The sequence below is a fragment of the Chlorocebus sabaeus genome, chromosome 7, assembly GCF_047675955.1.
Source record: "Chlorocebus sabaeus isolate Y175 chromosome 7, mChlSab1.0.hap1, whole genome shotgun sequence".
Classification (NCBI taxonomy): domain Eukaryota; kingdom Metazoa; phylum Chordata; class Mammalia; order Primates; family Cercopithecidae; genus Chlorocebus; species Chlorocebus sabaeus.
In genome coordinates, this window is record NC_132910.1 from 109313986 (window position 1) to 109323924 (window position 9939).

At 37.8% G+C, this 9939-nt stretch overlaps 1 pseudogene; it reads left to right on the plus strand.

Moving 5' to 3' along the window:
- Positions 1-5615: 5615 nt before the first annotated feature.
- On the plus strand, positions 5616-6717 carry LOC103236446 (vasculin pseudogene; annotated as a pseudogene).
- Positions 6718-9939: the final 3222 nt, after the last annotated feature.

A 9939-nucleotide genomic window follows, 5' to 3' on the forward strand; every position in this document is an offset into this window, starting at 1 on the left:
TCTTGGATAAGCTCTGGAGGGATTGTCTGATTACCAGGCAGAGATTCTTGTTCTTTTCCCTTATTTTCTTCCAAACAAATAGAGTCTTTCTCTTTGTGCTGAGCCACCTGGTACTGGGGGTATAGTGATGCAATTACCTTTGTGACCACCACCACTGGAACTGCACTGGGTGAGACCTGAAGCCAGCAAAGCACTGGGCCTTGCCCAAGGCCCTTCCCTTCATAAGTTACCTGAGGCCCTGGGCCTGACCAGAGATACTGTATGGGATCCAGGGATTGGAGTCAAAAATCTTAGCAATTTACCAGATGTTCTATTCTACTGTGGCTAAACTGGTACTCAAACCACAACACAAAGTCCTTCCTACTTGTCCCTCCCCTTTCCGAAGACAGAGAAGCCTCTCCCTGTGGTCACCACCATCATTCAACAGGGGATTCTGCCAGGCCACTGCCAGTGTTCACCTAAAGCCCAAGGGCTGTTCTGTCAGCTTGTGGTGAATGCTGCCAGGCCTGGGACTCACCCTTCAGGGCAGTAGGCTCCCCTCTGGCCCAGGGCAGGTCCAGAAATGCTGTCCAGGAGCCTAGACCTGAACTCAGAGACCCTAAGAGTCTGCTTTTTGCTCTGTCCCACTGTGGCCAAGCACTGGTATGTATGGTGCAAGACAAAGTTCCCTTTACTTTTCCCCCTGCTTCTCTTAAATAGAAAGAGTCACCATAGCCACCACACCTGGGAATGTGCCGTGTCACCCCTGAAGCCAGCATATCTCAGAGGCCAAGGCCTATGGTGTACTCCCTGGGTGTTGTTGGTTACTCAGGGCCCAAAGCTTCGTAAGTCAGCAAATAATGAGTACTGACAGGACTGGGTCCTTTTCTTCAAAGCAGTGCATTTCTTTTTGGACCATTCACGAATGTCTAGAACTGTCAGGGAGGAGCTAGGGCCTGGAATAGGGGCTGCACAACTTTGCCCAGTGCCCTATCCTATTATGGCTCAGCTAGTATCCAAGATGCAAGACAAAGTCCTCTTTACTCTTTGCTCACCACTCCTTAAGAAGAAGGAAGGAGTCACCTTTGTTGCTGTGAGCTGCACTACCTGGGGTTGGGGGAGGGATGGTGCAGGCGCTTTCTTAGCTGAGCCAGCTGGTGTTTCCCTAGGTCACATGCCACTAGGCTCTAAGCCTAGACTAGCACCAAGTTACCTAGAAATTGTAGTCCTTGTGTCCTACACTGCCTTTGAAGTTTACCTGAGAGTACAAAGCACTTTAGCCCACAGTGGCAAGGCTTGCCAAGAAACTCAAGTTCCACTGCTGAGATGGGCGGTTCCCCTCTAGCTAGAGCTGGTCCAGTTGTTTTCTCTGTGCACGGGTGCTGCCTGAGCCCAGCACAGCTTTATTCCCCACTGTGACAGAGCAGCACTGAGTTCAATGTAAAGTCCCCCAGCCACTGCACTCTCTTTTTCAAAGTGCACAGATTCTTTCTCCATGCCATACAGCTGCTGCCAGGGGATGAGGGACGGGACGGGTGGCTTCAGCAACTCAAGACTGTCTCTCCTGCCCTCCTCAATGCCTCTTTCCACAATATGAAGTTAAAATTGGGTACTGTGGTTGCTCACTTGATTTTTGGTTCTTGTAATGATGCTTTTCTATGTGCAGATAGTTGTTAAAATTTGGTGTACCAGTGGGAAGGACAAACAGTGTGGGCTTCTATTCAACCATCTTCCTCCACCCCTCAAGGTAAATATATTTTTCTTCCCATTACAGTTAGGATGCTTTCAGTGTCCTCACTAAGAAATCTTTGCCCACCCCCAGATCGCAAAGATATTGTAGATGCTTTTCTTTTTATGAAAGAAGCTTTCTCCTCCAGAAATTTTATAATTTTAGTTTTTATGTTAGGTTCACATTTCATTCAAATTAATTTTGGGTGCAGCATAAGAGGAATGTCAAAGTTCCTTTTTCCCCTTATATTTACCAGTTCTTATAGGCCTATTTGTTGAAAAGACTGTTCTTTACCCGTTGAATTAAATTGAAATGGATTCGCAACCTTTTCAGAAATCAATTGATTGTACATTTATGTCTATTTGTGGAATTTCATTCTGTTGCAGGGATCTATTTGTCTGTTTTCATGTCAGTACCACTCTGTCTTGATTGCTGTAGCTCTGTAGTAATTCTTGAAATCAAATAATTAGAGTCTCTAACTTTGTGTCTTCTCTGGCAAGATTCTTTGAGCTATTCAAAGTTCTATTCTTCTGTATAGTGAGAGGAAATTAATGATGCAAGAGAGAAGACAATTGTTCATGTCTATGAGATTACCCACAATCAAACATCATCTATACTTGATTTGTTATTTTAAAATTTTATATCAACTTGACAGTTGAAACTGATATGTCATTACTCTTATAGCATCACTTGGTTACCTAGGCATTTTATGGTTTTGTTTTGGCTTTTACATTTCTTTATTACAAAATTATTTCAATGTTCTTTGCTCATCATTATAGTGTGCCTTTGTATTGTTATTTGTTTTTCTTCAGATGAGAAAGAATGGACCACTCCTGGACTCTCTCAGATGGTGCCAAATCCAAACTTGCTGGGCCACAGTGAATAGTACAATACAGCAGGAAAATTGTGCGTTTGGAGAGCAGACATAGATGCAAGTAGAAACTGACGTGTGAAAGATCTTATATTGCATGAACAAGAAATTGCAGGTGGAGAGTACTAATGTGAAAGCTGAAGGGATGGGCAAGACTGGAGGCAAGAAGACAAGTTAGTGGGCAGTTATTACAACAGTGGGGGAGAATAAGACATTTAAAGGAAGCATATCCAAGAGCAAAAACAAAAATCATATCAAAGCCAACATCGGAGGAACAAAAACGAAACTACAAGGGGAATATAGAGGCTGGAATAAGGCAATGTAGGTGACTTAAGTCAGAATAAAGAAACAGAGGCATAGAGGCCAATTTAAAAAACTGATATGACTCATATGAATCAAGTTAATTATAACCAAGTCCAGACGTGGAGGGAACCTCAGGTCATTGGGATAGAAATAAACAACTCCCACCTCAGGAGACGACTGTAAGCAAAGAACATGCATGTAACAATTATTCACAGCTAAAAACACTGAAAAAAAGAAACAAAAGCAAGAATATTCAAACATTGGTTTCCAGAACAAATTTTGTCAACACAGCCAAGTATTATTCTAATACTTCTTTTTTGTCTGGTCCCATGTTAATTTATTTTACTCTCAGATCCTAAATGGACAGCATCGCTTATACCAATCAGACATGGAGAAGAAGAAAAGTGGAGGGTCAAAGATGGTTACAAGATTACTTGCCTGATTGTCTGAGTAAATGATGAAAGGATGAGTAAATGATGAGACTATCAGCTACTAGAGTTCAGAAAAAGTATGTCTTCCTTTAATACAGAATAAGATGATGCGTTGATAAACATAAGTCAGGAAATAAATGGCAATAAAATCACAAAGAATTAAGGCAAACAAGAGGACCCAAGAAAAGTGATAAAGATGTGAAATAATTATGATAAGAACTGGGAAAAGAAATTGATTAGAATAAGTAAGAGTACCTCTGAAATGCCAGATGAAGAAGGCATTTATAGATGTGTAACACAGGTGCTCATATGGTTTTGCAATATTCTGTATTAGCATTCTGCAGATCAGACATACCAAGGACGAAAGTGGGAGAGTAAGCTCCAAGTTAAAATATAGTGAATTCTCCAATGTTTGTGAAATTTTTAAGTCTTCTCTAATCAATCAAACTGTCAATTCCTTGACAGTGAGGACCTTGAGATACACAATTTCTAATGCTTCACAGCTCCTAGCTCAGTGTCATGTACAAATGAGTGCCTAATATGTAAATACTAATGGATATGATACTGTTATTTGTACCTCTTTAAATGCAGACTGTAATAGTGTTGAAAATGTCTAGTGTCAGAGGAAGTTCATTTGTTCATGCCTATCATATGAATTGAAATATCTTTCCTAATTTATTTGCATACATTGTAGTCAAAATTTTCAACTCCAAACAGAATAAATGTTATATACCATAAAAAGCACAGGTCAAAAACTGCTCTCTGATCTCCGTCCCAAGTATATAATAGCAATTACCCAATGCCCTGGTAAAGCAGGGATTCTCGTTCCTATAGCCCCAAAATAAGAGATGAACAGAGAGACCCTGAGGTTGAACAAAACAAATTCAGAAGAGAAGCAGAGCTCTTTTATTTCCCCCCTAGGGCATGAGCAGTTTCTTAGGCTAGAAGTCTCTCCTGCTGCCCCTTCAGATATGAAGATCATCTTCTAGGTTTTATGTAAAAGGTCCTAGATATTTCAAGTGTCCATTTTGGAATTGTGATTTTTTATAACTTTGCCCGAAAAGTATTAAAATTGGCAAGAATTGTCTCTAAAGTGAATTGATAGTAGTGAACAATTCAGCAAGGTACTTAAAAAGAGACACAGGCATTTCTTCAGTATTTTGGTTCAAACAAATTACATAACTGGTTAAAGTATTTCAGCTGATGGTATTTTCTTACCTACTCCAACCCCTCTCCTGTTGTTGGTATTCTTCAGCCAAAACTGTAAGATATGTTTGATTTGTGTAATGAGTAGTTGCAGCAGTTGAGATATTGCTAAAGTTTCATGGCAGTTTATTTTTACTTTTATTAAAAGTTTTAGGAGGTTGACCTCAGTCCTTTTCATGTCACAATGGGACAGCTTTTCTAAATGAAGACATTGAAAGAATACAAAGATTTTTCCATTTTATATATGTGGAGGTTTAAGATGTTGCAGCTTCCCAGCAGCATGGTAGTATTGAGATAGCTATGTGTGTCTCTGTTTATGCTGATGTTTAAGAATGCTCTTCAGATGTAAAATTTTCTTTTTGTTTTTGCTATTTGGCTCATAAATTAGATATTTCATGTGGAGTAGATAAGGACAATAGTGACAAGTGCATGGAATAATAAAGAAGCCTTTGATCTTAAATCCAAGAAACTTGGCTAATTCTGGAGATAGCCAAACAAAAACTTTAAAACAGGTACAGGTATGGTGGCACATGCCTGTAATTTCAGCATTTTGAGAGGCCGACGCAGGAGCATTACTTGAAGCCAGGGGTTTGAGACCAGCCTGGGCAACTAGCAAGAATCTATCTCTAAAGAAAAAAAAAAACACACACACACACACACACACACACACACACACACGCACACATGTGTGTGTTTTATATATATGACAAAAGAAAGAAAGTAAATGTGGGATCACCCAAAGTCCTCTTTCTACAACATTCATTTACAAAGAAATAATGTTCAGTGCAGCCCAATACAAGATTATTGATTTTCTTTCTTTTTAAAAAAATTATATATAGCTTACATATAAAATTATATTTAATAAAACTTTAAAACAGAAGTATGGGTAGGTGATTTAAAGTGACTTTATGTCAAATAGCCATAGGTTAAGTATCTTCGAACACTTGGATATTATTTCAGAAGAAAATAAATTTAACTGGGACACATAAATATTACAGAGAAAAAACCAACACCTTTCTGTGCAGTCCCGTTGGAATTTGGACTTGCCATGAGGTGTTGAAGCCTTGTTTCACTGAGTTGGAGAGACTGGATATAAATGGCACAGTGTGACTTTGCGCTCCAGCTGCCTTCATTTTCCTACTCCACCATCATCAACAAAATTGTTATTGAATTTTGAGAGGCATTCTGAAAACTTTTCATGGACATAAAATTGTTATGATGTAAATTATCGACAACACAACTCTTAAATGACTTTGATTCTGGTGTTGGATGTCTTAATGGAGGTAACTTTATATGGAAAGAATAAAATGGATGACATACATGGAAGAAATGGTACTGGACGCATAAATCATCGAGGGGGATACCATGGTAGAAGTTCCTGTTCTTATAGCAGTATTTTCCATTCTGGAAAAAGACAAGGTCTACATGAAAACAACATCCCTGATAATGAAACGAGGAGGAAAGAAAACAAGAGTGATTGTAAACCATTCGAAGCTGAGGATTTTCTATTTTTAAATCCTGAACATGAGGGAGAACCAAATCAGAACAGATCTTTAGCTCCTGGTGTGTGGGAATACCTCCGAATCCTAAATCTAGAGCTCCAAGGTATTAATCAAGGTATTGAGGGCCAACGTATTGAGCTCTGGTCATTAAGCTAGGTAATACAAAATAATAGACTCACAGTCAGTAGTAGGAAATCTTTAGTAACAGCCAGGTAAGAATGGAACTCATTCAAGTGTTTACAAAGATTTAGTCTCTAAATCTGCTGCTCTACCTACAAAACCTACACAATGGAAAAGCCCAACTAAAGAAAATAAAGTTGGGACTTCTTTTCCCTGTGAGTCTACATATGGTATTGGCAACTTTAATGCTTTTAAATAAACTGCCAAGAATTTTAGTCCATCAACAAATTCAGTGAAAAAGGCTCATCACTCAAACTCCTCTTTGCCTGTTGACAAACTTAATCAGCAGCCTTGTCTAACCAAACTGACACAAATGCACAATGGTAAAAAGAGTGCATTTTTGAAATCGCTGAAAAGAGACAGAGTAGAAAAAGAACATAAAGATGAAAGGCATTGCTGGCTCACAGACAGATGATGTCTCATTTAATTTACATAACAGCAATAGTACTCACTGATATGAACCAAAACTTTGAGGAAAATAAAAATCCGCAGAAGGATGACAGTGCCCCACTTTGAGCCCTCCCCAAACCCCCAAAGTAAACAAAAAGTGGACTGTAGCATGCTGGCTAAAACTGAGCAAAGGGCACTAAAACATTAATTTCCTGATCTCAACTGTTGTATTGGTCACCTTTTAAAACATAAATTGTTCCTTATTCATTTGTAGTGCAGTAAATGTTATAGGAAAGACTTGGCCATATTTTCTTCAAAATTTTAAGAGGTTATTTTCAAGAGCCTTCTTTGGGTATGTTGTCAGACCCAGAATTTCAGAGTTGATGGAGAAGAGTCTTGTGGGAAATTTTATTTTGATAAAATAATTACACATGCAGAAAAATCTGATTACACTGACTAGATCTGTTCATAACACAAAAAATAACTGGATTTTTTTGGGGGGAAAGAAGAGAGAGGAACAGATTAGTACACCGAGGGGAAAAAAAAAGAGTGGAAAGCATCTCTGGTACCTGCTTATTATGAGTGTAGTCTCTAAGCAAAGAGATAGAGAGGATAAAAAAGATGGATTTTAGGCCCTTAAAATTGGGGATTTTGAGGGGGACTCTAACCACAAACCACAAGACTCAAAGCCAATCCAATTCAATGATAGAGTGTCAAATTCATGAACCAAACAAGAATAAGCTCTATCCTTCTAATTTAAACTACACATCAATCTTTCTTATTTAAAATACATTTCAGTTTGGAAATATTCACACTGACATATCATGTGAGACATGAGTATAAAAGATGCACTAATAAAGTTCATAAAGAGAAAAAATTAAAATCTGACTTCAGAGATAAGCTAGACATCCAGCTCTGGAAATGGTATTTCAGTATCAGTTACCTGTCTGCACCCCTGACCTGTCAGAAGTACTTGTTTGAGGTAACATCGTATACAGCCATTGGGTTTCACAGACCATCTGTTTTTGGTCATAGTAACTACAGAAATGACATATAATGACAAGGAAACTTCTGGAAGTCATTTTAACTTTTCTAGGCTCTGTGTAACCTCCATTCCACCCCATCCAGGGTCTCTTACACAAGCTATCTTAATGGAAGTGGAAGGAAGTGAAGATATATGAGATCAGTGGAGAAAACAGAGATGGCAAAAGGTTACCTCTATGTTGGATCAAGTTATTACAGAAGTTTTAATGTATTATGAAGTCATTTTTAATAAAATGTGCTATAGGAATACAAGAAACTATGCTGTTATGGTTTTTAAATGCCATGATATTTATAAGCAACACATGAGGAAATTTTTATAAAGAATTGGCTATGTTCTAAGGCAGTTACAAAATACAGAAGTTGGTACCAATCAACTCTCTAAGGTGGTTGTTAACAGTTTCTCTTCCTCCTTCCCCTCCTTTGAATGCACTGCATAATCTTTTTCTTTGGCAGACAGTAGCAGTTGCTTCTGCAGTTATTTTCAATTCTGACATTGCATCAAAATCCCTACCTGCAAAACTTTTTTAAAATATTCACCTCTCAGATATTCTGACTTTGTGAAACTCACATAGAGCCCTAGGATTTTTATACATTTTCCATAGGAGATTCTGAGACACTGGCAGGGACAAGAACCCCTGTCTTAATTTCACCCAGTCTATAACTTCCGTATAAATTAAAAGCCACGTGGATCCATGGATCCAATTGGTTAATGTAGATATCATGTTGGTTTCAGGAATGAATCCAAATGAGAAATATAACAATATTATATAACAATCGTAGTGACACTAGTTGAGAATTGGTGGGTTTGCATAAACACAGCCCTCAAACATCTCTTCAGACTTGGTTAATGATGAAGTCTCTATGAAAAGACTTGATAGCACACTTTGGATCCACTGAGCCAGCATAATTTGATATTCAGCTTTCTCAAAGTTGTTGACAGAAGTAGCAGACTCCAAATATTTAAGGAATTTACTGACTGAGGAGGGCATAGGACAGTTCAGCCCTCCTCTCTCCGATAATGATTTTTAAAAAGTTTATTCTTGTCTGTCTTTCTGAGAACAATGTGAATTTTTCCCTGAGAACTAGTGTGTTTTCTTTTCAGAGATGACATAAAAATATGTAATCTTTTTCTTGTGCCCTTTTTTCTTTGAAAACCAGGAAACCTAGAACCAAATCTGTTGCTCAACTTTACTAACTATGTAGAACACCATGACCTGCATATTTTAAACTCTTTTTTCCCCATCTTGCATTATTGTATGTCTTCCCTCATTCAGATTTCAATTATAGTTTTTCTATTTTATTACATGAATTAATGTAATCTTTTATCAAGTCCGCTCAATATGGAAAGTGTTTGATGATATTGGAATCATTTGTGAATTACATAATTAGAAAAATGTTTTCTTTTAATTATCAGCCAAAGAAAAATTGAAAAGTTATCCTGATGAGGTTTTCTGAGCCTCTAAAGCAACTTAGAGATAAATTCTGTGTTAGAAGGTGTTAGCATCACCTCCAGAGCTAACCTTCATCACAGTTCACTCTAAACCTCATATTTCTCCAACCTGGGAACTAGTAGTGGTCATCTTACTTGGTTATATGCAGGAAGACTAGAAGATGAGATGACAGTCAATTACCAAGGTACACACAGGACACAGCACCTAGATGACATTTGTAATCATTGAAACAATGATTTATGCTGTCTTTCCTATTTCATTTCCTAGGGTAGCAGTTCATATTTTTATTAGAAAATGAAATGTTTAGACATGTCATTGGCTAGTATATTTTCTGAGTGAGTATGCTTATATAAAAGTCAATTCAGCTTTCTCTAGAAATTTTTCAAATTCTGTTCAGACCCTTTTAAGTATTCAATACTCATGACAGAGCAAGGTTTTTCATTATACTTATAAGAAAAATTGGTCTCAAAGCTTTTGAAAGAGAAATTACACTGCAGTCTTAGAAGATGTTTTATTTTTTATTACATTGTGCTGCTGTTGCCAAAAAAAAAAACCTGATTTTAAAAGGCCAACGATTTATTTCTATCCATTATTACTATAACACAGAAAATGTACACATCCGGGAATTAGTCAGATAACCCCTCCAGAAGCTATGACAATTTCATCACTGTGAATCCAAAGCAATATTTTGCCAGGTCAGATCTTCTAGATGAGAAGAATTAAAAAAACTAATCTATCATCCTGAAGCTTCATCTTAGCTAGAGGTAGTATGGTAGATGCAGTGTTTGCCTTCTGCCTCCTGTCTTATCCTCAGGTACCTTCTATTTAATGAAGATTATTATTGAAGCCGATG